This window comes from Anabrus simplex, chromosome 1, assembly GCF_040414725.1.
Source record: "Anabrus simplex isolate iqAnaSimp1 chromosome 1, ASM4041472v1, whole genome shotgun sequence".
Classification (NCBI taxonomy): Eukaryota; Metazoa; Arthropoda; class Insecta; order Orthoptera; family Tettigoniidae; genus Anabrus; species Anabrus simplex.
The window spans coordinates 486797600-486821458 of NC_090265.1; the positions used below are offsets into that span (position 1 = coordinate 486797600).

Genomic DNA, 23859 nt, shown 5'->3' on the forward strand with positions numbered 1-23859 from the left:
ATCCCATCCATATTACAATAATGCGTATGAAACTATTACATGATAATTCTCACAGTTCATTTCTCAAGGGCTTGTACAATTCGATATTGTGTAATAATTAGTGAAGGACTTTTATTATTCCGTAAGAAACAACTCTGGTGGATAGGGCATATGCATTTCCGATAGGTATCACTTAATCATTAGAATAGTTCTACCACGAACCTACTACGCTGGCGTAGCAGGGGGGAGAGGTGATACTTCCACGTGACGCGTCCCAGGTGGCGGATAGGGGGGTCCAAACCGGCTTGCCGGCGGACTTGAGGGAAATAAAATACCTCTCGAGGACGAAACACACAACCCCCTGTGGGTGGGGGACGCTGACGAAGAATACACCTACGGTATCCCCTGCCTGTCATAAGAGGCTGCTAAAAGGGGCGACCAAGGGATGATTGTTTTAGAACTATGAAACTACTTGTGATTTGTACCATCACCCAGGGAACACCATGGGTCGCTTTTACTTGCGGCTAGTACCACTATGTTAGGTACACAATAGGTTTCTGGTTAGTAGCAACAGAGTGCGTTGCCGGCTTTTACAGTACCTGTGGTTAATACCACTTCAGGAGCGACACCATGGTTCTGGCTTGCCTATGATTAGTACCCGCTATATGAGGAACACCACGGGATAGTGCGGATCCCTGTGGTTTGTACACGTATGTGATGAACATCATAGGTTTGTGTTGCCTGTAAATGGCGCCGCAATGTGCGAAACACCATAGGTCTCTATTATATGTGCGAATTTCCTTACCTGTGAGTAGTACCATAATTTGTGGAATACCGCCAGTCTGCGCTACTTTTGATTTGTACCGCAACATGACATATACCATGGTTCTACTTTCCTAGCAATAAATGCCATTATGCGGGACCGATGACTTGTATTTTGGACTCCTTTAGACTACAAGCATAATCTATTCAGTATTATGCTGTAGAAGTAGTCCCTCGGTCAGTAATACTATTGTTTTACGTCAGTCTCTGTGAATGTGAGGCATTGCGGGTCGGATCCACTGACTGTTTTAAATTCATATCCATCCACCCATTCTTCGTCCTCACGTTTTGAATTCTGGTCAGTGGAGGATTTTTTTTTTGGCTGTCTGTTTAACGTCGCACTTACACTTCGAAGGTTTTCGGCGACGGAAGGATGGGAGATTGGGAAGGTAGCGGCAGTAGCCTTTGTTAAGGTACAGCCCCAGCATTTGCCTGGTGTGAAAATGGGAAACCACAGAAAACCATCTTCAAAGCTGTCGACAGTGGGGTTCGAACCCACTATCTCCCGAATGCAAGCTCACAGCTGCGCGACCCTAACCCCACGGCCACTTGCTCGGTAGTGGAGGATTTTTGACTTTTAATTTGTCATCACATTTCGTCTCATTTCGTACCATTAGGGGCCGATGACCCAATGTTAGGCCCCTTTAAACAACAATCATCATCATCATCATCATCATCATCATCATCATCATCATCAGAATAGTTCTACCAAATCACAGGAATCACGAATCATATTCTAGCATGTAACGAAATATTCTAGATTTAGTTGCTAACAGTCTCTACTCCTGGAATATCTCAGGCGCTACAGTGCTGGTGTTTTGAGCTCAAGTTGGCAAGTTCGAACCCGGCTAAATCCAGTGGTATTTGAATATGCTCAGATACGCCAGCCTCATGTTCATAAATTTACTGGCACGTAAATGAATTTGTGTGGGAGAAAATTCCGGCATCTCGACGTTTCCGAAAATCTTAAACCTAACAAGTGAGACGTAAAAACCAATAGTTTAAAAAAATAATCTTCTTCTGGTGCTATTTTGTGCTTCCTGTTCCCGTACGGTTGTTGTCTAGCCACTGTCAGAGATGTCACGCCCCGAATATTCTTGCGACGTTTCCCTTCTAACTTGTTTTCTATGAACAGTTGTATCAGTCTGTATTTTTCATTTTGGAAGATGTGATCCACGTTGGTCTTTTTTCTGCTTTTTGTGTGGGTTAAGACTTCATACGACTTTCGTTCATGGCAGTTGGTGACGTGTTATTCTTTATTACATTATTATCCATTACTACATGGGTAGAAATCCCATTTTATGAAGTTATAAAACCGCGGCACATTTTTAATGTAAGCTGTTTTAGAGTGTACATATAATGAGAAATTCAAATCTGAAGCAATACTATAGTCTTTTTTTGTACATATATTAGAAGTTGCTTTGAGTTAGTTTTTTTCTCTTGTAATACAGGGTTACTTCAAAAAAATGAGGTAACAAGAGCTCACGTACATACATTTTATTTTACAGGCAGATATAAGAATACACATTAGTAGAGCACGAATACGCATTAATGTTGAACACTGTCACCATTCTTGTCAAATACATGACCCAACGGTACGCGAAGTGATTGTTGCTTGCATGGAAGAAATCTGCGTCCAGTCCCTGAAACCACACCATGACGGCTGCTGAACGCCATTGAGTCGCTTACCACTCAGGTGCTTATTCAACGGCCGGAAGAAATGGAAATTACTTGGTTCTAGATCGGGGTTGTAGGGAGGATGGTCCAGTACCTCCCACCAGAAGTGCCGTGACATTTGACGCGTTCCGTTGGCTGCGTGTGGTCTAGCGTCGTCGTGCAAGAACACGACGTCTATTAAGAAAAGTCGTACTCGTTTTCTGTGAATTGGTACCTGCAACCGCTCCAGTATGTCACAGTAACTGGCAGTATTCACTGTCGCTCCCCTGGTGAGGACTTCAACCATCTGGAACAGCCTCCCTACTGCCCCGACATGTCACACTGAGATTTTCATCTCTTCCGACCGTTGAAGAAGCATCTGGGCGTTAAGCGATTCAACAACGATACGGTCATTCACCGGCCGTCATAACACGATTTCAGGAACTGGACACATATTTTTTCAATGCCGGCATTGATGCCTTCTTGTACAATCGAACAGGCACTTGGAAAAGAATGGTGACTATGCTGAATAGTAATGCGTATCAGTGCCCTACCCTTATATCTGCCTGTAAAACAAAGTGCGAGATCTTGTTACTTTATTTCTTGAAGCGCCTTTGTACATTATGTTATTGATCTGAGTAATTTGCTTCATCTTCACTTTTTGTATAATTTCCAAAGAATTAATCTGTTCGGTGAACTTACTTACTGTCTTAAGACACAAACTCATAGTGCGATATTTCGTACTTGGTACTTCTCTAAAATTAGTTTTCGCTAATAATGAACTAACTGTTTCTAGTTTTAGCTTATTTCTTACATCACTCCACACACAGGACACCATTGAGAAAGTCCTTTCTTCTCAGACATTTCTTCCTGGTATTGTAAAGGAAGAATGAACATATTTGTTTCTAGTTTTAACTTATTTCTTACATCACTCCACACACAGGACACCATTGAGAAAATCCCTTCTTCTCAGACGTTTATTCCTGGTATTGTAAAGGAAGAATGAACATATTTTCACTGCTTATAATATGTTCCTTTTTCACATTAATTAGCTGTTGCCACTTTTCTTCATAGTGTTCTCATAGTCCATTTATGCGATCTCGACTGAATGAAGATCGATATGTTAAAATGTTAGCATAACGTGTCGCGGCAAACTTAAAACCGATAATTATGAACAATGAATAAACCGAGATAATTCGTGGCATGGATGAAATTTGTCAGGACTCTGGGATACTTCACTAAAAACTGGAACGAAGGGGATGCCTTACTTGGACCACTGAAGCTAGAAACATCGAAGAGCTGAGAAATTCAGGTTTATAGGATTGGATTATTTTGAGATCAATGCGAGAATTTTCATCTTCAGCCTTTCCTGTTTTCATTCATTTCTCTTCTCTCTGGCCTTCAATCCGTTGTGTTTCCGGCCTATTCTTTGCTCACGAGTTCAGTAAATACAGGTGAACGCTGCTCGGCTATGAATCATACTGTCGACAGGAGCTCGTTAACAAATAGCAACAGGTGATGTAATATCTCGAGGTCACAGCTTCGAATCCAGGCCGCACTGCTATTATCGTCGTGATCATAGCATCCGTTTTCTCTTTCGGTCAGTGCTCTTAACGAGCGGAAGAATCTCCTTAGCAAACAACATTGCTCTGTCATCGATTAGCATAGGAGTTTAACTAATTTCTGTCCGCTCACAATGCCGAAGTTTGAATCCCGAAGTAACATCTGGCCAAACCCTAGTCAAACCTGAAAACAGCGAGCCAGGGTGATATCACCGACACCAGAAATACCTGGGATACGCTTAAGGAAGTTACTGTAGAGTTGTTTGTCATCGAGAGAAGCAAGTAAGGACTCCAAGACAACTGGACTGGACAAGACTGACAACTGGCTGTGTTTTTCCTAATATTTATAGAATTAATTTCAAAGCAAGCAAGCAAGCAAGCAAGCAAGCAAGTAAACAAGCCTGTAGTTGTACCTGATTATTGAAAGCGTGATCATACCCACAGGATCTCCAGTAATACTGTATATGGAATCCGAATTATAGTGACGTTACTTTTCATTTCACAAATCCTGTATGAATTTACTGGATTTGAACCGCAGCCTCTTTGGTGAGAAAATAACTCGGCTATTACACTCTCAGTTAATTGTAGTTGCTCGCATTAGTGCTAACGACTTCGGAACACATACGTTCAGATAGAAACCTCCTGGGGGATAATGACAACACTGTTTCGTGGTGAAACCACCACCACCAACACCACCACCACCACCAACACCACCACCACCACCACCACCAACACCACCACCACCACCACCACCACTCCTCTCTCGTGTAGTAAATTTCGGACGTAAATTCAAGAATGACAGGAGACATTAGATAGATGATAACTTAGGTATTTCTGTTCTTTCCATGAAACTGGAGGCAACATGTATTTTGGATCGATGATATGTTGTATAGGTACTACTACATGACTTCCATCCTTTTGTCATGATTCAGTTTCTACGTATTCCATGACTGCAATTTTTTCTCAAAATTTCAGGAAGTTAGAATGATAATTACAATTAATTTAATCACATACCATATTACCAAATAAACTCCATATTGTTACCACGTTTCAGAAGAAGTCTCCTCTCAAGGCCAACGAGATAAATTTTCAAATTTGTTTTTAGAAAAGTGCAGTTCATTAAAGTGATTCCCTGGACTTCTGTTCGGCAATTGAAACCTTCATATTAGATTCCAAGACATCAAAAAATATAAAAAGGAACCCATTTCATCTATTCCCAAAATGGAACATTGCAATTAATGTACAGTTCTTATCTCTTTACAACCGAATGTAAATTATTTCCTTTTACGTTGTTCTAATAGTGTTCATCGCTGTTTTATTTTTTAATTTATGTAAATTTTAAAATTATCATTTCTTGTGCAATTGTTAGTATTTTTATTTTGGTGTATTACTATAGTATTAATAAGTTACAATATGATGGCATCAAGGTAAAGTAAGTGTGACACAGTAAAGGAGATAAAGAAACCCTGTTGTCTGAAATAAATAACTAATCATATGAAATTTACTTGGTATGTGGTACATAAGTGATTTATACTGAGTACTGTTCTAATTTCCTGAAATTTTGGTAGAACTATTCCTATGAACTAAATCAAGACCAAGAGACGACGGTCAAGTAGTGACATCATTACAGCATGCATTATCTCAGACACAAAATATTTGTTGCATCCTGTCCCGGGAAAATATCAGAAATATCCAATATATCATATATATATATATAAATACTCCCGTCTGAAGATGTTAAGGTTCAATAACTTTTGAGTGGATAATATTGCTGTATAAGTGTTTTCAATTGCTATACATTTGAGGAAACGTCAGAATGGCAGAATTTTCCCTTAGCTTGATAACATGCCAGTAAATCTACTGATACTTGTATTCAGCATTTAAGCACCAGCTTGAGAACAGAAGATGAGATGCTAAAGAAGTGCGCTTTCCACCTTAAAACAACTATCAACATCATAAACGTTTATGTAATCAATAGTAACCATCTTTTACCTCGAAGAAATATATTTTGTGGCTGTGCGAGCCACAAGCTCTTAGGAAAATTGACGAGTGGCCGAACTGAAACTTCACAGCGCGTGACCCTCGATACGGATGGACTACATTGGAAACCTGCCCTTGGGGTACCGACGGTACGAACGACTTTGGAGGTCTAGCTTTTGAGAGGACCGGCTGGTCTCATAAATTCACGGCATCCCTCGCATTTTTATTTTTTCCAAGTTCATATGTGGAGAAGGGAGGTAGGAAGCCCACAGAACAATATCCCCCGCGTGAATTATTGTTGTGCTGATATACTTGGCTCTCCTATGGAGGGTGTGGTATAAAACTAACGGTAGGGCCATGTAAGTTCAATGGGCATTATGTGACGAATAAGAAAATCAGACAGCCTACACAAACTGCAATCCCATTGTAGTGACAATCCTCTTTCTTTGAAGCAGATCAGCCTATATTTTTCTATTGAATGCAGGTGTTGTCATAACATACGAATGATACATGTAAACTAGATGTATTTTCGGCACATATAGGTTAATGTGATTTCCCCTGTACTGCATGTTTCATCCGAATTATCGCTAGATATTTTCCCCCTCTGACTTCCCTCAAATTCGATTGTTTCCATATCAACGTTTCATAGTGATGATGTTTCTGAGCAGCCTGTCCAGCTAATTGATTCTCCTCCTCTCTTCTCTGGCGCCGGCCCCTAGGGGTGAGTCAGCCCTAGCTGCAGGCAAGGGAGGTTGCAGCCCTGCAACACGGCATTCTGCGAATCTGAATCACGGTTCTGGAGCTTCAAGTGACAGAAACCAGAACACTCATCTGGAGATAGCTTCTGAAAATTGTGTGCTTTGTTCTTGCCCAGTTTCACGAATACTCTACATTTAGCCGTGCCTAATTGGGTGCATAACTTGAGGAGATGAAGCACAAGAGATAAATAGTTCGATGGGCTTAATTTCAGCTTTCAAAAACACCAGTGTTATCCAACAATCATCTGGAAGGATTGACGGACAACTAGCCTGCTGCTTAGCACAGTTGGTTTGGCGTATTATATTCACGGTTGCAGCATCGAATCCCTGTCCATCCTCCTCACAGTGAAGATTTCGTGTCACTCGATTTGCTCAGTTAGATTTCCTAGAAATTAAAATAATCTCTTTTCAGGATACAATTCAGATACTTCAGAGTCTTTTTTATATCCATAGTTGTTGAGGTGGCGTTCAGCATGTATTATTATTATTATTATTATTATTATTATTATTATTATTATTATTATTATTATTATTATTATTTCTCACATAGCTCCGTGGTAAGAAGGTAGGGTGTCTGCCTCCTACCCGGAAGCCCCAGGTTCGATTACTAGATCGTAAACATTTTAAACCTACACTGTTAACTGGAAACGAGTTCACTCAAACACGTGAGACAATTCGCGGGGCTGTGTGACATGAGAGGCTGCCATCTCAATCATTAAAGCCAAAAAATATACTTGAGGGTGTCGTTTCTATTTGCTAGTGATTTAACGTCGCATTAACACGCTGAAGGTTTCATCGACGGTTACCTTCCTAGAAGCCTTGCTGAGCACTGGACACTGGACGATGAACATTCGGCAATTTCGTCACCAGTGCCGGATTTTGTATGCAAGTCGCTGCCAAGTGTTTGGATGAATAATAATAATAATAATAATAATAATAATAATAATAATAATAATAATAATAATAATAATAATAATATGATGTTTAATCTCTTCAATTACTGTTAATTTAAAGAGACGCTGGGGTGTAAGAATTTTTCCTTCAGGAGTTGTTTAATATTCTGAAAGTCAAGGACACAGAAATGTGGTATTCAGATACCTTCAGATGTCCCAGTCTCAGAATCGAAGCGTCTTTGTTCGAAACAAAATTACAAGACCATCGCAACCACACTTTTGAAGTTAGGGTCTACACTAACTGGATGGGACTGTTGGCCGCAAGTAACAACATTATATCTTCTTCGGATCAATGATTGAGTGTCGACCTCGGGATCACAATATCGTGGTTTGAAACTCTGCAGAAGTAATCGGATTTTTGAAGAGTGGAAAGTAGTCCATTCGGCACCAAATGTCAGTGTGAAAGATTTCGAGTGAGAACTCCGACGTTCACTCGACAATATTAGAGCGCAGTAATGGGTTGCCCAATGGAGTTCCGGTTTCCCTCCCATCTGGCACGATAAAGCGGATTGTCGAAATTATCACGCAGATAGAATAAATGGTGTCAAATCATTTGCTAAGGTAGTAATATTAGCCTATTGTTTTACTGCTTAACATCTTTCAAACGCAGTTAGCTTTTGCCGACGATAACATAGGAAAAGACTAGTAATTTGAAGGTAACGGTCATGGTCTTATTATGTTAGTAGGAGGTGATGACCACGATGTTCCTAGCACAGTGACGTATTAACACAATTAGCCCATTTTAATTATGACAATAATAATCATGATGATGATGATGATGGTGATGATGATGATGAAAAAATGAAATGGTGTATGGCCTTTAGTGCCGGGAGTGTCCGAGGACAATTTCGGCTCGCCAGATGCATGTCTTTTGATTTGACGGCCATAGGTGATCTGCGCGTCATGATGAGGATGAAATTATGATGAAGACGACACATACACCCAGCCCCCGTTCCAGCGAAATTAACTAATGCTGGTTAAAATTCCCGAAGCCGGGACCCTTGTGACCAAAGGCCAGCACACTAACTATTTAGCTATGGAGCCGGACATGATGATGATGATGATGATGATGATGATCATCATCATCATCATAATGTTATTGGTATTATGTCCCACGATTTTCGAGGTGCCGTTATGTTAGCCTGCAGGAGTTTCTTAAATGCTATACCTTCCGACACGAGGTTGTCGTATTTGGGAACTTCAAATACAGCTGGACTAAACGATAATCGAACCTGCCAACTTGGGCTTAGAAAGGCAGAGCTCTACCGTCTGAGCCGCTTAGCCCAGCTTAGTTCACTTTGTCCATTCAGCAACATTAATTATTTTCTGCATGTATATGTACTATATCAAGTGAGTTATGCCTTTCTAAACTCTACACATCACATAAAAGTGAAATGACTGTCATGAAGTAATATTTAACGGCGTTTATAAAGGAAGGATGACCTTTTCTTTACCCTGGGTCGTAGTGAGAGGGGAGCGAATACAAGAAATAATTTCTCTCGATTATAATCTCGAGCTGCATAGATTGTTCATTAACCGATTTATGAATTGCCTTAATGGAGTATAATAGCTTGAAATGATGTAAAGCCTTAATTAAAAGCACACGCCTTAATATGTATGGTCACGCAAGTGGAATGGCACAGCGGGAGACAGCAAGTTTTCAGTTCAGCCAAAGAAGTTCGTTGAACAAAGCTTCAAGGCCACATTAGCTGGAAGAAATTTTTGGTGGATGGTTGATGATTGAAGGAGAAAAAACACGGTAATCAGTCTCCGGTAGCCAAATGGCTCATATGGTAAAGCTCTGTCCTTCTTATTTCAGGGAGGCGGGTTCGATCTTGCCTCAGGTAGTTTTTGAAGGTATTCAAATCGTGTATTATAACTTGAATCTGAGAGTCCCTAGAGTTGGAAAATGAGTCGTTGAATTTCTGTAAGTTCTTCTTAATAAGGCCTTTTTATTTTTGAATGTGAAATATGGTCAATGTTTTTCGCGTTCGAATGAGTGCAGTAGGTGAAATGTTAGTTCAATGAATACATCAAAAGGTCCTGAAGAGTGGTTGAAGTTGATACCAGCCCCGTGGTGTAGGGATAGCGTTCCTGCCTCGGTTCTCTTTTAATTATGTACTCATGGCTGAAACTGGGTAACTCAGCCTTCTGATAATTGGGGATCAGGTTGATACGGGAGTCAACGAGGCCGGTCATGACATCCAAGCAATATGGTTGAAAATATCGTCACATGACGTAGCACTCCATTATGAACAGTTCATCTGGTTGGGTAGCAGTAATCTTGGTTGACAGTGCTAGACCTTAATTAACTCTTGCGCACGGGTTCGCTTGCTCTTTTGAAAGACGACATTGGGATAATTATGTCAACATTTCTTGTTTCATATACTAGAACTTCTTTCTTTATCTTTCCTGTCCTGGCCTTGTAACTCCACATACGGTTTTCTTGGGTTTGATTCACGCTGCTGACATGACATCGAGACATATTTCAGCATTGGGTAACACAACTGAGCAAATAAATTATCCTTATATCAGTCGTTCCAAAACAGTTTTTCCCCTAAAAACAAGCTAGTTTGCAATTCTTCGTGGCTGATGATATTGCAGTCACAGTACGGGTTTTACGTGGTACCAAACCAGAAAGATATGTAATTTCATTTCAAAGTTTCACTTACATTGGTAAGTATTCCGACCACGGTCGCATTGCTGAGAACCTATTGACGATCGCCACTAAATTATCAGTCTCTTCTTCTCTTCTGACTTCCTAGTTCGAATCGAAATGAACTCCGCGTTATAGGAGCTTCCCATTGAAGTAACTAGGGTTGAAATCCAGATATATCGTGTGTTGATTCTTGCAATGATAAATTGTATGCCTTTCGTTTGGATTCTACGTGGATCGGGAAATCCAATTATTTTCATCGCTATATAATCAAGACATGTAGAACTACAAAGTTCCTTGAATAATTGCTTGCTTTTTTCAATTCTTGCCACTATCAAAACTCACACATATATACAGGCACTACATTACTTTAAAAATGTGTTCTATGGCTTTAAACCTTGTTGTCCATACACCCAACTACATACCGGTATTAGATTTTTTCAAAATATTTGGAGTAACTTTATACAGATATATGCCCAACTCCTAGGTTGAATGATCACTATAGTGGTCTTCTGTTCATAGGGCCCTCAGGTGCGCATTTTCGGGGATTTCTGTAACTAGGGAACTTTATGTTTGTGATCGCCTTAATGCATCGTCTACATAAAACGCACGACACAACCAGCCACAACAGAAACATGCATTCGTGATCGAAAATCTAGGCCAATTCCATATTAATTACCGGCCTCAATAAATTGGGAAAAAGGGTAAGAAGGAGAAGACTTTTTACTGATTCTTAGTACAGTACCGTAATGTTTGAATGAATTGATGTGGTGGTGATTTATTGTTTTAATGAAAAGTACAACTAGGCAACCACACTGTATGAATGAATGAATGAATGAATGAATGAATGAATGAATGAATGAATGAATGTGAGAAGACAAGAATGAAGGTGTGACTACACAGTTCAAAAAATTAGGGAAACATATTTTTGAATGTATGCCATGCTCCACAAAACAATACCTCACACCCAGGTATATTACCAACTAAACCTTTATTCTTTACCGTTGAAGTATACAAAAGAACATCGATGGATTCGCGTTCATTTTCAGAACACAAACGGAAATGTAAAAATAGAGGCGAAAACAAAGTGATAACAGTCCTCCAGGGTGGATTTTATCACAGTTGGAGAGCTTCAGTATGGTGTATGTCCTCCACGAGCATTTATCACAGCTTAGCACCTATGTGGCATGCTCCTTATAAGTCGACGGAGGTCACGTTGCGGTATCAGGTCCCATTCTTTAATGAGAGCCTGTTCGAGGTCTTGGAGAGTCTGTGGTGGAACAGGACGCCCACGAACACTTCTGTCAAGCCTGTCCCATACATGCTCGATGGGATTAAGGTCGGGACCCACTGATGGCCTTTCCATCTCTTGAAAGTCCAGTTCTCGCAAGACAGCTCTGGTGATGCGCGCTACATGAGCCCTGGCATTGTCGTGCATGAGTACGAATTCAGGACCAACACCGTATGCAGCAACCAACACATGCTGTAGCAGTATCTGCTCATGTACCCCGCAGCGTTAAAATTACTACGGACGACGACAAGATCCGTACGGCCATCAATACTGATGCCACCCCATACCATCACAGAACTTTGTCCGAATTGGTCGCCTTCCTGTACTGCTCACAACGGCGCATACACATTGACGTCCATCACGCTGTGTCAGGGGAAATCTGAACTCGTCTGTGAACAACACAGGTCTCGATTAGCGAAGTTGCCAGTTGACGCGGGTACGGGCAAACAGAAGGCGAACTGCGCGATATTGTTTCGTTAAACGGGGCACTCGAACAGGACGTCTCGGTCGTCACTTCCCTTTACCTGTTCCTTCCTTCCTGGTCAGACACCGTGACTCCAGTGACCCTCCTGAGGTCTTGTAGCAGTTCTCAGGCGGTTGCTGAACGACGCCGCAACGCACAGATGGTCAGATGTCGGTCATCTGTGGGGTTGTCATGCGTCCACGACCTTGTCCAACCCTCCTTTTGAATTGGCCTGTCTCATTATAGCGATTGCACAAGCGTTGAATAACTGACGGGGAGGCATTGAGATCCACAGTAACACGACGAAAAGTCCATCCTTCCTGGATCAAAGTGACGGCCCTTGCGACTTCAACCTTACTAAGATGTCTCATGGGATGTGCTGGTTTACGTAACGTGGTCAAATGACTGCTGTGTGTGTATACCTCACAACGACACACGAACGCACCGCTTTTTACTTTGTTTTGAGGGATCACCTGACAGTTTAATGCATGGCTACGCCTACAGATGGAGTATAATTTCTATTTGACATACCCTGAGTATACGTTTTGAGGTTAAATCAATATTCCACCTTTACAATACCACTTTTTTATTGTCTAATTATTTAAACAACATTTTTTAAATATGACGGGACATGTTTCGCCTAACTTATAGACATCCTCAGCCGTAAAATATTCAAGAAAAAGCACAAAATGACAAGGACAAAATAACACATTAAAATAATTCGGACCGCCGAATACGTCAATTAAAATAGTGAACATGTTCTAGATTGTTCAGAGCATAACATTCAAACTGTTGATGACAAACTTAAAATTATATACATAAGTTGATACATTAAAACTTGATGTTAAAATTTTCTTTGTTGGTGCTTGTTGACATGCAGTATTCAGGTGCGTCGGTGAAAGCTGATGTAGAGGTGCACAATCTTAATTTATAGTAGAATAAAGACGATCAATGAGTAAGTATATGGAATCCAGTAAAAGGATGTTAAGATCGTCTTATTGGTGCAAAGTTGTCATTTCTTGTTAAAAATTAGGTGGAATATCTGATCGTATGACGTATATGAATGTACAGTGGAGGGCCCTAGAATGACTATTGTAAATATTGAAATTAGGCAAGTATTTGGTGTCATTACGATATAAAAGGAAAAAGAATGAAAAGGAAGAATTACGGCACATCTGATTACTTACGTTCTCACCTCTCCAAGAGTGATTAGCTTAGCGTGGATACCCTGAGTAGCTAAGGTCTCAAGGTATGCTGTACGACCATTGAAACCCCATCTACCAAAGTAACGTTCACATACCAGGCGTTACAAAACATGTTTTCCTAATTCATTTTGAACTGTGTATTTTAAACACATGAAGAACCAAGGCTTTTTGATAGTCACTGGATGGTTAGTAAACTTTATTTGAATTCACATTTGACTGTTGATATCGGTTAAAAGTTCAATTACCGAGCCAGCTGTCTACGCAGTTTAGGTCACATAGTTGTGTACTTGTATTCAGGAGATGGTGGTTTCGAACACCAGTATTGGTAGCCGTGAAGATGTCTTTCCATGGATGCCCATTTTCGGACCACACAATTGCTGGATCTGTTTCTTAATGAAAACCAAGGCTGCTTTCTACACAATCGTAGGCCTTTCCTATCCCATCGTCGTCAAAAGAGTGAGGTCGGTGCAACGTTAAAATACTTGCAAAAATAATTGTTATGATATAGAGGAATTTTTCTCTGTCGTTGAGAGAAGTCGCTGGACGTTCAACAACAGTTGCAGATTCAACTACTGTAGTAAAGCAAGCAAAGTCACCTCAGTACAGGCCATGAAGACCCTTGGAGGAGTGGAAGCTAAAGGCTTCCACCATTGTTAACCTCGGCACGTGATGGGGTGGAGTGGTTAGCTGTACGCCGGGCCGCCGTTGCCCCCAGGAATTAACCTGCTACTCATTTTTGGTGTAGTCTGAGTGAACCTCAGGGCCATATGCACCTCCGTAACTACTGTAGTTTATTCATTAGGCTTGATGTTCTCCGTAGCTTGGGATGTCATCAGGCAGGGCTGATAGTCAGGAATTGAACCTTGGTCACCAGGTGGAAAGCTTCTATAATAACCTCTATACTACGCCATCACCTTAATTTTCCTTTAATCATGGTAGGCAGAGAACTGAAAACTATACTTTTCCATGCCTTAAATACAGTGTACCTTGTGCACATGATCCGGTCTATGTCTTGATGATGGCCATTTAAGAGGTACTCAATAGCTTTCTATGAGTTCTGAAGTGTTGTTGATATAAACTACCACTCCGGCGTCCTCCGGGCGTCTTGGTGGCGACTTTCTTGACGCTAGCTCAAGAATTATGTGGCCATTACGACGATATTGGTGCTAGCAGGACGCCAACCATAGTTGGATCTGCTACTAGATGATGATAACAACACACCAGGGACGGTGTGCGGCAAGCACTCTTGGATGAGTATCACATTTATCTTATCGTGCTCCTGCTACAACAGAAACAAACTTGGTATAAATACATTATGAATTTACTTATTTTCTGTCCTGTCCTTCAGAGTAGAATACGCTGAGATCACGGTCGCTGACAAGATTGATGTGCTACACTTTTTGGAGGTCTGAGGATCGTATTCAGGTGCTCATAGCGTCCATTGCGATTGTAGTTTGGATCAGTTTTACGAATACCTATTAAGAGATAAATCCTAGAGCAGTATCTGGATTAGGAGCATCATAATCGTGTGACATCGTCGCTGAATTTTAAAAAGTGAAAAGTCACGTTCTTGTGATTCGGATTCCATGTATTACTGCGTGTTCTCCTTCTATGACGTCATAATCAGCAGTCATGTTAAAGTACAAACTTCATTCATTCGTTCAGTATCTGTTTTCAAGACTCGGGTTACATTTCCCTAACCTAGCTTATTTGATTACTGCTACACACTGTAATCTTACCTTTGAGATGTGGTGTTGGAAGTGAGCATTGCGAATACTTTTGGCAGCCTGGGGAACAAATTATTCCGTCATCCAGCAAGTGAAGGTGAGCATCAGTCTCTATAACCTTGTGAAACAAGAAACTTTTACAATTTCTCTGACCGTATTATGAGATGAAGGGATGAAAGCCTAGAGAAATTAATTGTCCAAAGAAGGATTATCGGTAAAAGATTACGAAGACGAACCGTAAAAATATGAGGTGACCAGATTTGTGACATTACTGTGTTCCCATGGAAAATTGCCGCTTGGAAAGCTGAAAATCGTCAGGAATGGCACAAACTCATAAATGTTTCACCAAAAGCCTTGTGTCACGAAACTCAGACATCGGAGAGAGTAAGAGAAATAAATTATGATAATGGATTTACGCCCCACTAACTAGCTTTACGGTTTTACGCTGAGGTACCGGAATTTTGACCCGCAGGATTTTTTTTACGTGCGAGTGAATCTACCGACACGAGGCTGGCGTATCTGAACACCGTCAAATACCACTGGACTGAGCCGGGATCGAACCCACCAACTTGAGCTCAAAAGCCCAGATGCCTACCGTTGACCTACTCAGCCCGTCGAGAGAAAGAGGGAGGGTACTTCGACCTGAACAAAAATGGAATACCTGCTCATGAAAGGCAATATGACCAAAGGGAAGGATAACCTTAGATGTTAATCTGCAACAATGAGTCAACAATTCCCATGCAATCTGCGAGAAAATAACGCAGTGCATTTCGACTTCATAGGCTGAAAAAAAAGGTTTTCTTTGTGTTTTACTTTCTAAAAATATTGTAGAAAGTAGAAGTTAATTATACTCAGCTTCTTATCAACATAAAAAGGTACAATCAGAATCTGTTTTCATTGCAGGTAAAACTGTTGCTTACATACTTACTAGATGACTATACTCGCCATGTGGGCGAGTCAATGCATCTGTCGAGTGATTCTTGCATTATATCAATTCTTTCATAGATGACATGCGGTGTGTAAATGGTGGGCCCTCAACTCAGCATATTGTTTGAATTGTGGGTCCTGAACTGAGCATAATGCATTCATCGTAATAATTTTTAAAATGAAAATAAAGGAATTCAACACAACATGAAATTGAAATATTAAAGGTGGAAAAGTGCTTCTCAATTCTTTTCGAAATTCCACGAACCTTTCAACTACGTATATGAGATCCTGGTGATATCGCACTAATAAAGGCAGCTTTCGACACGCTGAGCTGGAAGTGCTCGGTGTCACAATTTGGCGTCCATTGCCTTCATTAAGGTTTGAAATTGGGAAACCATGAAAAGCCATCTTCAAGCTGCCGACAGTGTGGTTTGAAAAATTTTAGAATCTTGCATGACCGAATATCACCATGAGTTAATGAAGTAGTCTGACGCACGGCTGTATAGGCAAGCCGCTAATCGCTTCTGTGGAGCAGTATAGTATAATCGAGTGCAATGCGGTCGTGTCTGTTCGGTCCTTTCTGAATATGTTAAATCTGTCTGTCCCTTTGTTTGCCGTAAACCACCACCACCATCAACAACAACAGCAACATACTAATACGGTATAGATTTTTCTATTTAATTCCTGTTATACACTGACTGACAGAGCAAATGCAACACCAAGAAGGAGTGGTCAGAACTTTATGCCAATTGCAGGGTAGACTGACGTCACTGAGGTATGCTCATGATGTGAAATGCGCCGCTGTGCTGCGCACGTAGCGAGCGATAAACGGGACACGGCGTACCGTGATTTCTCAGCCGACAGTCATTGTAGAACGTGTTGTCGTGTGCCACAGGACACGTGTATAGCTAAGAATGCCAGGCCGCCGTCAACGGAGGCATTTCCAGCAGAGAGACGACTTTACGAGGATTATGGTGATCGGGCTGAGAAGGGCAGGTTGGTCGCTTCGTCAAATCGCAGCCGATACCCATAGGGATGTGTCCACGGTGCAGCGCCTGTGGCGAAGATGGTTGGCGCAGGGACATGTGGCACGTGCGAGGGGTCCAGGCGCAGCCCGAGTGACGTCAGCACGCGAGGATCGGCGCATCCGCCGCCAAGCGGTGGCAGCCCCGCACGCCACGTCAACCGCCATTCTTCAGCATGTGCAAGACACCCTGGCTGTTCCAATATCGACCAGAACAATTTCAATTTCCCGTCGATTGGTTGAAGGAGGCCTGCACTCCCGGCGTCTGCTCAGAAGACTACCATTGACTCCACAGCATAGACGTGCACGCCTGGCATGGTGCCGGGCTAGAGCGACTTGGATGAGGGAATGGCGGAACGTCGTGTTCTCCGATGAGTCACGCTTCTGTTCTGTCAGTGATAGTCACCGCAGACGAGTGTGGCGTCGCCGTGGAGAAAGGTCAAATCCGGCAGTAACTGTGGAGCGCCCTACCGCTAGACAACACGGCATCATGGTTTGGGGCGCTATTGCGTATGATTCCACGTCACCTCTAGTGCGTATTCAAGGCACGTTAAATGCCCACCGCTACGTGCAGCATGTGCTGCGGCCGGTGGCACTCCCGTACCTTCAGGGGCTGCCCAATGCCCTGTTTCAGCAGGATAATGCCCGCCCACACACTGCTCGCATCTCCCAACAGGCTCTACGAGGTGTACAGATGCTTCCGTGGCCAGCGTACTCTCCGGATCTCTCACCAATTGAACACGTGTGGGATCTCATTGGACGCCGTTTGCAATCTCTGCCCCAGCCTCGTACGGACGACCAACTGTGGCAAATGGTTAACAGAGAATGGAGAACCATCCCTCAGGACACCATCCGCACTCTTATTGACTCTGTACCTCGACGTGTTTCTGCGTGCATCGCCGCTCGCGGTGGTCCTACATCCTACTGAGTCGATGCCGTGCGCATTGTGTATCATGCATATCGGTTTGAAATAAACATCAATTATTCGTCCGTGCCGTCTCTGTTTTTTCCCCAACTTTCATCCCTTTCGAACCACTCCTTCTTGGTGTTGCATTTGCTCTGTCAGTCAGTGTAAATGAGTTGTTAATTAATACACCGAGTGGAGTTGCCGCGCTTATATACGCACTACGGCTATGGAACCAAGCTCTGTATTCGGGAGACAAGTGGGTTCGAATTTCAGCGTCGGTTGTGCTGAGAATGGTTTTATGTGGTTTCCCATTTTCACTTCTAGGTAAATGCCGAAACAGTTCGTGTTCATAGGTCACAATCTATTCTTTCCACCTCATTACCCAATTTGATTCACCATCGTTCATTTCATCTTCTTTAGCTCCTCAGTTGAGGTTGTCGACAGGAAGGGCATCCGTCCGTAAAACATGCGTCCCCAACCCCGTATTAGGAAATGGCACTCAGGGGTAGACATGCGTACAGTTGTTAATTCATATTATTATTTTTGTTAGCACTGGGGTGGGGGGTGTAAAATGCTTTAATATAATAATTTAGGACAAGAATAATCACCCCAGTGTCGTATAATATTGTTTTGAAGACTGTCGAGTTACGAATAGCAAATTTTTATGGACGCAATCTACTGTATATTGTCGTTAATAACCAGTACCAGATAAACATAATTCTAATTTTTACACCAGAAGAAACGTGTTAAACTGGTTCAGAAATTGTAAGAATTGGTCTCTTATGAGGAAATATCTCAACTAAGTTGTAAATAAGAGAATAAAAATCGTTTGCATGGGTATTGGTCCATGTCAGTTACATGATATTGAGCCAGTGCATTTAACTGTATTCTGTTAACTACGCAGTGTTGTTTTAGTAGGGTTTAAGTCGCACCGACAACAGATAGGTCTTGTTTCTTAAGGGACAGTGTACTCGGGGGCAAGACTGGTCAGCTGTGAAATGTTTGGTCGAGTACATTCGTCTCGTTATGTTCACTGACCAGTCGAAGTCCAGTTACGTCGAAACTAGTGTTTGCAGGCGTCTAGTTCGAATCTACCATCTCACGAACGTGCGCTTACGATATATCAAAACGACCATTGCCACCTTGTCGGCTAACTTTGTGAAAAGAAGAAAATGTAAAATATTAAATGAAGGGTTTAAATTAACCTGCGCGCCCCTATTTCAAGGGTTAAATCTAAGGCAGGCCGTAGGAATGAGCGAGGAGATGGCGAAGCTGATGGTACAATCCTCTGACGAGGACAATATGCAGTTCAATAACATTAATGGAAACCAGATTCGGGAGAAATCCGACCACTCCTTAATATATCCAGCATCTCAGGACACATGCCTCTTTGTCGAATTTCGTCGGGATTTGGCATGGCATATTCACATAATTACCGAAACTGTACCAGGCCTTAAAATTCCTATTAAAGAGCAGAAGAAGAATCACCATCCCTTTGACTGTTCTATATTTAAAAAAATATGTTTCATTATATATGAGATTTGTATACATTGTAAAATAGAACACTTAAGAAAGACTGACAAAGTATTTTTTCGCGACGGAATTGCTTACGGTCCAATACACGTTATAATTGGTGCGTCTCTGTTTAATATCACACTTCTGTTAATAACAGGATCGTCTTTACGAGGCGAGGCTCAAACGAGACCAATTCATTTGATAATGACAGGTTTGATGAAGCGAACGGTACTCACAGGTCACCGTTGTTACTGTAATATATGTGATCATCAGCCGGATGAATATCGTTTTTTAGTTACTATTTCTTGCGTGTATGAGAAGTAGATCTGATTATGAGCACTTCTTTAAATTGCAGAGGACATATAATAGCCTAGCCTTTCTTCAGTCCTGTGTTTTACCTTAACGAATACTGCCCAGTGAGTCAGCCATTTAGCCTTGCTAGGGTGTTAGTATGTACTGTAGCTAGGAATGAGAAAGACGCAGCAGCCGTTGCCCCCCTATCACATCAAAGACAATAGTGAATAGCACTGAAAGATGGTAAATTGCACTGGAAATAAATAAACGGAAAATTACTTACCATGTGAACTGTTCTGGGAAATGAAGGACCACAATCGTAAATTGCGCTGAGGGAACTGGGTTGATTACCTTTCCATGGAGTATATGTTTGTACTGCACCTTCGAAATACAGTCTTTATTTCATTTCACTTCCGTATCATAAACCTATTTAAAATAGCCCATACATAATATCTAGTAAATATTGTTCGATAGAAGTACGACTTCTTGGCTGAATGGTCAGCGTCGAGGCTTTCGGTTTAGAGAATCCCGGGTTCGATTCCCGGCCGGGTCTGGTGTTTTAATTGCGTGCCATTAATTATTTTGGCTCGGCAACTGGTTGTTTGTGTTTGTCCCAACACACTACTCTTCACATTCAGACAACACACCACACTACCAACAACCACAGAAGCTCGCAATATTGGTTACATCCCTCCACATAGGGTTGCCGTTAGGAAGGGCATTCGGCTGTAAAACAGGGCCAAATCCACATGTGGGACACAGATCGCTAGAAGGAAGTTGTTCAATAGTAGTCACGCACACTTATTCTTTTGTTTTTCATCATACATATAATATAATATAATATAATAATAATAATAATAATAATAATAATAATAATAATAATAATAATAATAATAATAAAGTCCGACTAGATGACTAGTTGGTTAGCACGCTGGCCTTTGGTCTATTCATTGGTTATTTCCCCTGGCTCGGGGACGGAGTGTTTGTGCCATGCTTTCATTCTTAACAGGGCTGCATCCTCATAGACGTGCAGGTCATTTTCCGACGCCATTTGTCATTATTATTATTATTATTATTATTATTATTATTATTATTATTATTATTATTATTATTACATAATTAACGACTGAGGACTTTACTATATAATTATAGATGCTTATACCATAGATACGTCTGGACAGAAATGAAACACTGATGCAGCCTTGGTGAAACAAAATTCACTTCCATGGTAGATATTGCTCGATTTATCGTTCACTTATTTATAGTAAGGTGGCTGCTTGTTTTATTCTGACTGGCAGCGTATAGTTATGCGCGGTAGAGATGGATAAAATTTTATACAAAAATGCATGAGAATAAACAGTGTGGATTACAGACCTCCAGTGCAATTTATAGTCTCCCTCAGATAATATCCTATCAGGATGTGAAGTAGAAAAACTCAGAAAACTACTTTTCGAAGGAGGATTGAGAGTAGGATTTTAACCCATATCGTTTTTAGCAGCAGGTGTGTGAGTGCATCCCGTTGCTTTCCATTCGCCAAAATCCAGTCTTTAATTCATGGCTGTCTGAAACCACACCCACGCTTTACGACAGTGAAGCTACTATGGCAACACCTTAAGAAATATTGCATGATGTGGTCCCTGAAAGGCAGGGGGAGTGGAGTACGTGATGAGGTGTCATTTCTCTTGGTTATTACTGTGGAGGTATTGCAGGCAGACATGCGTACTCCGTTCGACAAGACACGTGTATTTCCCAATGCCGCAGTCTTCAGCTGTTTACGCACTGCGGAGTTTGCTTACCAGCCGACTTCGAGACTATTACACCTTTACACGAGTAATAAACCCTAAAGATTTTTCAGTACTTTGGCGCAGATGTTTATAATACTTAACTCCAGAAGTGTGCTTGAAAAAATATGCCCTTAATGTACCAATATGCAACTGAATATTCCTCAGTTATTACTAATAATACTACTAATAATAGTTACCTGAAATATGGCCCAATTCAAGAATCCAATTTGGAGGTAAAAGAAATTAGCTAAAGAAATTAGCTTATACATTTACATAATTATTGATCTGAAGCTGTTTGGTATGTTTGTTGAGTGCTTAAACGACAGCAGTTGGCTGAGACCCACCAGGGCTATAATGCCATGCGATTTGCTTGGTGTGTTCGATTAAACTACATCAACTCGATGTAATAGAAAAAAAACTGCAAATATTTGTTGATTACTGAGTGTACTTTTGTATGTCTAACCAAAGAGAAAGATCATACGAAAATCTGTTACTCTACGAAATTGCCTCAGCTTATTGATGTATGCAAAAGCCACCTAACATACTTAACTCATCGGCACAGCGTATAGGATCACCTGAAATGTAAAGGTTACCATGAAATTTATTTGTATATTTCCATATTCTCCACAAAGTCAACATGTGAATATCTAAGAATATATCAATTAATGTAGTCATTAGATGTTCATTCACTAAAATGCGCATCGTATTTGTAAGAAATCGTTAAAATACAGCTAAGCAAAATGATCGAGCAAGTGGTCGCGCGGTTTGGGTCACGTAAGTATCAGCTTGCATTCGGGAGATAGTACGTTCGATTCCCGCTGTTGGCAGCCCTGGAGATGGTTTTCCGTAGTTTCCCATCTTCACACCAGGCATATGCTGGGGCTTTGCCTTAATTAAGGCCACGTTCATTTCCTTCCCACTCCTAGCCGTTTCCTATCCCATCGTCGCCATAAGATCGATCTGTATCCGTGAGACATAAAATAAAATTGTAAAAAAGTAAAATAAAAAATCAAATAAATAAATAAATAACCTAAGCAAAATGGAAATTAACGTTACGCCCTTAAAACTGTGGGAATATGATCAAAATTGAACATTTCCAAAATGTTCACCTATATGCAAAGTAAAAATGTTATACTGTATATGGAATTACGGGCGGCATAAAATGTTTGTGAGTTATTAAGTATTAAATTGTAGGTGGAACTAAAAATATAGTATAATATTAGCATCCGATTCGATAGATTTAAATCTAACTTGCAACCAATACCAGTTAAATATCCCGGTATAATTGTTGGAATGCAAGTAGTTATTCTCTCTACATCAAAGAGTGCTTTGTTACTACCAGTAGTCTAAGGATAGCGTGGCTTCGTTCTCAACAGTTTGTTCGTCCTTCTGATTCTCTGAATCTCTTAAAAATGACCTATACTTTAGTTAATTAATCTTGCATATTCTTCTGTTACCATTATTTTATCCCAGAGAAAATTTCATCTCTAATATTTACCCTTGCTTTTTTAAGTTTATTATTTAATCAGTTGAGAGAGTTGGATTCAGGTTTAGTCTTAATTTGAATCGAATATCATTAGGTCATTGTATCATCTTGAATATTAATCACTTGATTGACGGCCATGTGTTGGTGAACTCTGTTCATTGTTGAGAGAAGTCATGAGAGAGACAGATTCCAAACAGGGGAGCTTACCCTTGTACATTGGTTATCATAAAGGTATGACCTCATATAATTTTCAAACAATATCTAAATAATATTTTGATTTTAAAAAATCATTTGTTGACATTTTGAATTTTGAAGAAATAAATTTACTTTGTTTTATTCATACACTTCATTTATTTCCTACAAAAGAATTCCAGTCCTCTGTTTATCCTCCTTCGCACAAATGGTCTTTGCTATGGGTTTACTTTCAAAATGTCTGGTAAATCAGAAGTACATTTTACTCTGAGTTCTTAACGTTACCATATTTTGTAATAGACAGAAGACTGACTTAAATTTAAATAATCCTGAAGAATAAACCCCACTGTAAGTTTTGATTTCATATGTATGAATTAAATTTAAATCAAATAACAGCCGTGACGTATTATATTACTATTGAATAAAGTAATTTTAAAATTGTGACCATTTTAGAAGTAACAAAATCAGACACAAATTAAGTAACGTAGAGCTTACTTACCAGGTGTAGTTGTGCCGAAAAGGAGAGTTAAGTAAGATGTAAGCTATACAATTTTAAAAATTCAATGAGAACCCACATCTGAATATCGGTCACAGAATCATGCATTTGAACGTAACTCATGTTCTTTATTACTGTGTTTATTCCTTTTGTTCCCCAATATAGATTATGTTTCTTTATTG

The 23859-nt window shown here is 40.7% G+C and overlaps 1 protein-coding gene across 1 annotated transcript in view; it reads left to right on the top strand.

Moving 5' to 3' along the window:
* Positions 1–23859, top strand: part of ko (Stork-head domain-containing protein knockout) — a 780139-nt gene that overhangs the window by 494376 nt on the left and 261904 nt on the right. The window lies entirely within an intron of this gene.